We start from the raw sequence: 5,814 nt of genomic DNA on the forward strand, positions 1-5,814 counted from the left end.
CAGAAGTTTGTGATCATAGATGAGAGCTTGAAAGAGATTTTCAGTGAGAATTCTTCATCTCCACAACCCAGATCGAGTGACGATCGGAGCATTTGTCGGAGATAGAGCCCGAGAAAGACATCTCTACCACTCAACCATGGCACCACCGACAGCCTTGACACAAAGTCCTTCCTTTCTCTTCTAATCTCTGTGTTGTATTACATTTTAGCTTAAGTTATTAAGATATTTTGTGATCAATGCAAATCTTAACTCCTTCATTGCCGTCTTCTTCATCATCTTCATCTCTATCATAGTTTATCTTCAACGTTTATTTATCAAAGACAATCGCATGCTTAATCGTGTAGCTTAAAAATAGGACGCATGAAGCAACCCACCGAGAGGTGTGTGTTGTGCGAGTATAGTGAGTTAATCTTTTTTGATTTGTGAAAAGTTGTAGCAACGCCTGTCTAGGGGATGTTACATTGCTTGTCTATAAGTTAAATAGTCGCGTCTAACTGCCTGAGAAGGTAAGAGATGGAACACACTAAAGCAAAGTTCGCATTGTTCCTAGAGATAGGCACAATCTTATGCTCGACGCAACCATGTACTATAGAAATATAGTCATACGGCTGATCACCGAGAGGTGTGCGACGCGTTAGTGTAATGAGCTGGGATTACTCGGGCGATTTAAGATAATAAACATTACTATGCGTTAATGGTTGTTATGTCTCTACTTATTTTCATTGCAAGTCTTCTATTGCTCAATCTGTTTAGTTAGGAGTAGAAATAGTCTGTATATCTATTAAACTTCTTTTTATTTTTCTTTTCATCGCCTCAAACGCATTGTTTCACAAGAATTATTGAGTGACAAGTCCCTGTTTTCGACCTCGGATTACCCGAAAAACTTGCGTTTGTGTTATACTTGGCGCGAGCATAAGAAAACTCGTGATAGGAACGCGTGGTCATTGCATATTAGTCTAATGCACCTTTATTCCGACACATGACCTCAGACGCATGGGTGCGGACACATGAGCCATGTCTAATGCATGAATTCATGTATAACCCTAGCCGTCCTTAAATAAAACAAAACAAAGCCATTCCCTAAAAATAATCAACAGCATTCCACTGAAGACCGACAGCTGCACTTTTCGCACTATAGAAATATTTCTATGTCCATCGAATATAACCAATCAACCGTACGATAATCCTTCACAAATCACTCATAAATATAGTTGGCCAATTTACCATTTTTCCCTCATAGTTACATCTAACTCCTTAAGTACCATTGATTCCTCTAATGAACAATACATCATAATCCCACTATGAGTGAACACTTCTCGGGCCATGAAAAGGTGTGGTGCCACATTGTTCAAGCCCCAAAATCAGCCCATAAAGAAGCAATTTATCTACTTACCCCTGCTTTGGGGAGGAGTGAATTACGTCTTATGTAGTTGAGTTCCCAACTCCCCAATCAGACTGATAACTTGTAGAAATACAAGTTATTGTGGCCCAAACGTTGGAACAATTAGGGTCTTTAATGGTAAAATTTCATCACTTGTAGAGGAAACACATGGAATTACTTGAACACTATCAAACTCATGCAAAAGAATGTTTATTGCTAAAATACTGTGACACTAGCACATGATATTGCAGGATCTCAAAGAAGTCTAATGCATGATTAAGAAAAGTGTCGCAGGCAAAGTCTAACGCATGGGGCATGCATCGGAGGGATTCAACGCAAGGAAGATTCATTGATTCAGGCTGTTTGTGTCAAATCACCACTTGCAAGCATGGACATTTGTAGCGGGCGGCGTTGAAAAGCATCTGAGTGTCAGACGGCCAACCAGGGTATGGAATTTAATGCTACCAATCATCAAGTTGAAGAAGACCGACGCCTATAAATAGAAGAAATCCCACCAGATGAAAAAATCTTTTAGCTCATTGTATAATTCTGAAATTTTGAGACTGTAGAGCTATGCTGTGGTGATGAGAAGAACAAGAGGGAAGATAACCATCACCATTGCCAATCAAGGAGCGGAGGAAACTGATCTCGAGAGAGACATTTCTTCCGATTCTTCCACAAATGGTTGTACACGAACCAGAATTGAGCCAAAGAGGACAAGAGATTGTACTCTGTGGCTTGACTCTTTTCATTTAATCTTACTTATCGTTTTCATCTTCTCATTTGATTAAGTGTTGATTTTGTAAAGACATTCAGTTTCTTTATAAATTCACATATTTGATCTATCATTCTTTATCACTGTTTATTTCTTGTTTATGTCGGATGCATCTATAACTTCATGCAAAATTCCATTTCGAAATGCCTAAACCAACTAAATCAATTGGTAAAAGTAGCTTTAGCTTAAATTATTCGAGAGAATAAGTAAGCCAGCATTAAGTTAGAAACGTTAGTACATCTAGAGATAGACGCACTGGTGTTCTGTTGCATCTTATGATTGACGCATACATCCTAGAGTTAGGTATTGTATGATATTCACATTGAGAAGTGCCAAATATAAGTCTAACGATAAACGGAGATAAACAAATCATCTCATTGACATAATATTCTTGTTCGTGTACATCTAACTTAGATCGACGCATATCACTTGCAACAAACTCCATTTTTCACACGACCTCATATCCTCTACTTGACCCTTTTGTATCTTCTTGCACACACACACAACAACTTAATGTAAATAACTCATTTCTACATTCACTTAGGATATTTCTACAACAATTACAACGCAAGTCTGTGTTAGCTTTAATCTGAATCCCTGAGTTCAACCCTGGACTTACCAAGAACCTTAGTTGGATTCATACTTGGATCTGAGTTAGGAAAACTTGAATGTCTGTAGAGTAGTGTCATGCGTCTTGTTGCACATCATTAATGCATCAACGCATCACTAACGCATCATAAACGCATTAACGCATCATTCATATTTACACTTATTTTTCTAATTAATTTATACAATACACTTCTAAGCTCGAATCACGAAATCAACGAACAAGTTTTTGACGCCGTTGCTGGGGATTCAGCAACAAAACTAACCATAAATTTTGCTTGTATCTTTTGTAGGAAAACTGCAGTTGGGGGAGTATTACGAGCTAAGCCGAAGCTTGTAAATGTTTATGAGCAGGGAAAGCGCACCTAAACTTGTATACGACCTCGAAGTTGAAAGGACCTTTCGATGAAGAAATCTATCTAATCGTCGCCGTAGGTTAAGGCAACAACTACTCAGACAATAAACCAGACAACAACAAATGGCGGATGAACAAGTGAATCATAACTTAGCTTAACAACTAGCCCACGCTGCGTAAAATCCTATCATAATGGCAAACAGTAGTACGTGTCCCATGCGGGAGTATGTGTCGCCTGTGTTGTATGATTTCTTACCAGGGATCATATATCCAACACCAGATGGGACAAGATTTGAGATGAAATATGTAATGTTAAAAATGCTCCAAACAGTTGGACAATTTGGGGGTGCTTGGGGAGAAGACCCTCATGCCCACATGAAACGTTTCTTGGAGACATGCAACTCGTTTGTGATTCCTGGAATCACTCCAAAAGCTATCAGACTATCTTTATTCCCATATTCTCTGCATGACCACGCAAAGCAATAGGTAAGTTCTTTGGAGCTTGGAGAGATCACGAGCTGGGAAAAGTTGGTGGAGAAATTCATACAGAAATACTTCCCACCCACCACAAACGCAAGGAGGTGGAGAGAGATCATGAACTTTGAGCAGGAAGAATTTGAAACCTTGAGTGCCACATGGGAGCGCTTTAAAGGATTGGTCAAGAATTGCCCCAATCACGGATTACCATTAACCATCTAGATGGAGACCTTCTATGGCGACTTAAACAGAGCGTCTCAAATGGCAGCCGACGCAAATGCAGCTGGCGGTATCATGGACAAATATTATAATGAAGCTAAGGAAATATTGGACCACATAGCCAAACATAATATGGAATGGGTGGATGAGACTTACGACGCAAGAGTGGAAAGGAAGAGGCGATCTCAGAATGTGAATTCTATTGACTCTAACGCAATAACCACGCTCTTTACACAAGTGGCTACTATGACAAACCTTTTGCAGAATATGTCACTAGGGAATGCATCAAACTTACAAAAGGTAAATCAGTTACAAACATTCGTTCAGCCCATGGGTAGCTGTATGGGCTATGGAGATCCCCATTCCTACTTTGATTGCCCACAAAATCCGCAATCGATATGCTTTATTAAAAATAACCCATTCTCAAACACCTATAATCCCGGATGGAAGAACCATCCAAATTTCTCTTAGGCAGGTAATCAACAGGAGTCACACCACCCAGGGGTAAACCAGCAGCAAAGGCAAGGACCGCCGCCTGGATTCCAGCTAACGCAGTAGACGCACCAACAATCCTTTAATAGAGAAGGTCATGTGTCGAGTTCAGCATCTCCGCCTGAAAACCTCTTAAAGGAATATATCACCCAGAACGATGCATTGCTAAAAAGCCAGACGTCTTCCATCAGAAATCTGGAGATACAGGTGGGGCAGATTGCCAGTGAGTTGAAGAATTGGCAACCAGGAGTCTTGCCAAGCAACACGGAAACCCCAGGGAATAATGGAAAAGAGCAATTTCATGTGGTGATATTGTGAAGTGGCAAAGCTCTTGTAGAAAGAACCATGAACCCAAGAACCAACAATCCTTCAAAAGAACTCAACACACGTCCAACAAGATTAGAAGATCAAGAAGAAAGGATGCCTGAATCCACAAGCCATTTGAAGCCAAGCACGTCTAACGCGGGAGAACCTGCGGTGCAGCTGAACGCACCATTTCCTAGACGGTTGATGAAGAAGAATGATGAACAACAATTTAAGCGTTTTCTTAAACTCCTGAGGCAACTGCACATCAATATTCCATTTGTAGAAGCCTTAGAACAAATGCCAAAATACGTCAAATTTTTTAAGGATATTTTAACAAAGAAAAAGGGAATCAGCGAGACAGAAGTAATTTTGCTAATGCAGGAGTGCAATGCATTAATCAGCAACAGAGTACCAAGAAATGGAAAGACCCGGGAAGCTTCACAGTCCCATGCTCAATCAGAGGGTTGAACGTGGGACATGCGTCGTGTGATCTAGGAGCAAGTATTAACCTCATGCCACTGTCAATCTTCAAGAAATTGGGAATTGGTGAAGCACAGCCCACTTTTGTAACATTTCAACTCGCCGTTGAAGGAAAGATTGAAGATGTTCTGGTAAAAGTTGACAAATTCATATTCCCAGTGGATTTCATCATCTTAGACTATGAAGCAGACAGGGATGTACCAATCATTCTTGGACGACCCTTTCTAGCCACTGGGAAAGTATTGATAGACATGCACAAGGGAGAACTGACCATACGTGTAGGCAATCAGGAAGTGAAGTTTAATGTGTTAAATGCATTAAAGTTCCCAGATAATGAAAAATTTCAACTGAACAAAATAGAGTTGCCTAAAGAAGAAGTGACCCAAGTTTGTGAGCTCCTCGCGTTGGAAGAAAACATGAAGGAACTCAAGCCGCCAAGTCTAAGTGAGCGGCAGACGAAACAACCGCGTCCATCATTAGAAGAACCACCAGAACTAGAACTGAAATCGTTACCTAATCACCTTAAATATGCTTTCCTTGGAACAAACAAAACCTTATCTGTAATTATTTCAGCAAATCTTTCCGAGCCTAATGAACATTCTCTTTTGCAGATGTTATCTTCAGCACATGCGTGTAGTTATCTTCATCTCTATCATAGTTATCTTCAGCGTTTATTTATCAAAGTCAATCGTATGCTTAATCGTGTAGCCTAGAGATAGGACG

At 40.1% G+C, this 5,814-nt stretch overlaps 1 non-coding gene across 1 annotated transcript; it reads right to left on the reverse strand.

The window, feature by feature from the left end:
* Positions 1-3,694: 3,694 nt before the first annotated feature.
* On the reverse strand, positions 3,695-3,800 carry LOC120076976. Its single transcript, XR_005481719.1, has one exon. It is a non-coding gene; the product is annotated as a small nucleolar RNA R71 (small nucleolar RNA).
* Positions 3,801-5,814: the final 2,014 nt, after the last annotated feature.

Source organism: Benincasa hispida, chromosome 4, assembly GCF_009727055.1.
Source record: "Benincasa hispida cultivar B227 chromosome 4, ASM972705v1, whole genome shotgun sequence".
Classification (NCBI taxonomy): Eukaryota; Viridiplantae; Streptophyta; class Magnoliopsida; order Cucurbitales; family Cucurbitaceae; genus Benincasa; species Benincasa hispida.